This window comes from Cynoglossus semilaevis, chromosome 12 (assembly GCF_000523025.1).
Source record: "Cynoglossus semilaevis isolate Cse_v1.0 chromosome 12, Cse_v1.0, whole genome shotgun sequence".
Taxonomy (NCBI): domain Eukaryota; kingdom Metazoa; phylum Chordata; class Actinopteri; order Pleuronectiformes; family Cynoglossidae; genus Cynoglossus; species Cynoglossus semilaevis.
In genome coordinates this window covers 2,106,333-2,107,637 of record NC_024318.1, presented here as the reverse complement: position 1 = coordinate 2,107,637, position 1,305 = coordinate 2,106,333, and the positions used below count along the sequence as shown (strand labels likewise).

Below are 1,305 nucleotides of genomic sequence, written 5' to 3'. Positions count from 1 at the left end.
AAACAAACATTTTGAAATTTTTTTTTTAAAAAAATACTTTTTTTTCTAAAATTTGTTTAGAAAAAACATTTTTTACATTTTTTTTAGAAAAAATTTTCAGAAAAAAAAATTCAGAAAAAATTTTTAAAATTTTTTTTTAGAAAAAAAAGTTTTTAGAAAAATTGTTAGTAAAAATAAATTTTAGAAAAAGGTTTTTTTTTAAATTTTCATTAAAAAAAGTGACCTTTCAGAACATTTTCAAGTTTTTTTCAAATAATGTTAAAAACGTTTTGATTTTTTTCAAGTTTTAAAAAAATCTTTTTTTTAAACATGTTTTCAAAAATCTTCAGAAAAAGATTTTTTTGAAACATTTTTTGAAAAAAAAAAATTTTTAGATAACATTTTTGGAAATCCTTTTCAAAATATGTTTTGAAAATGTTTTTTCTAAATTTGTAGAAAAAAACGTTTTTTGAAAAATGTTCATAAAAATATTTTTAATTAGAATTTTTGGTCAAAATGTGAACTTTTTGAGTGATTTTTGGTTAAAATCTAATACATTTTGAGAAAAATGCTTGAAAATGCTTTTTTAATTTTATTATTTAAGAGAATTTAGAGAACATTTTTATAATTTTTTTTTATTAAATTTGTTGTCAAAATGTAAACTTTTTGTATCATATTCAATATCATCATCATCATCATCAATATCGTCATTCCTTCATTGTAAACTGAAACACTCGGGAACATTTATCAGACACAGAGGAGCCAATGAGCAGACTCTAAAACCATCTCAGCAGTTTAACATCAGTGGACAAATGTTTACCTAAACACCAGGGCTGTTCAGGTTTACACCACACTGACTGGATGTGCACACACACACAAGAACATTTGCACAAAGACACAGCGGGCTTCAAGCAGGATCAATATTTGTTCTGATTGCACCTTGTTCCAGCTGTGTCAGATTTACAGCGAAGGGGGAAGAAGAGGGGAGCGGAGGGGACGGGGCTGGATTTACACTTGGTCTGTGAAGCAACTCATCAGCTCGACCCAATTACTAACCTGGAGACAGACAGTATTAACATTAACTCGGGCTCCGTCGGCGTTGCACTGCTGCTTTTATGGCCCCTGAGTCTGGGGGGGGTAGGGGGGGGGGGTCATTCCAGCCCCCTCACCATAACAGATACTACACTTAAAACCATGAATCCTCACACCTTCATTACTCTGCTGCTCTGATTTACTCCACATCATTTCACAGACGTAGACAAAGATAACACACTGTAAATTACAACAGCAGCACCATTGACCCCCCCCCACCCCCACCCCCTCCAC

The 1,305-nt window shown here is 31.6% G+C and overlaps 1 long non-coding RNA gene across 1 annotated transcript in view; it reads right to left on the bottom strand.

The window, feature by feature from the left end:
• Positions 1 to 634: 634 nt before the first annotated feature.
• Positions 635 to 1,305, bottom strand: part of LOC103386972 (uncharacterized) — an 89,174-nt gene continuing 88,503 nt past the window's right edge. Inside the window, exon 3 of the long non-coding RNA XR_522370.3 lies at positions 635 to 1,035. This is a non-coding gene — a long non-coding RNA (uncharacterized LOC103386972). The remainder of the gene's footprint in view (positions 1,036 to 1,305) is intronic.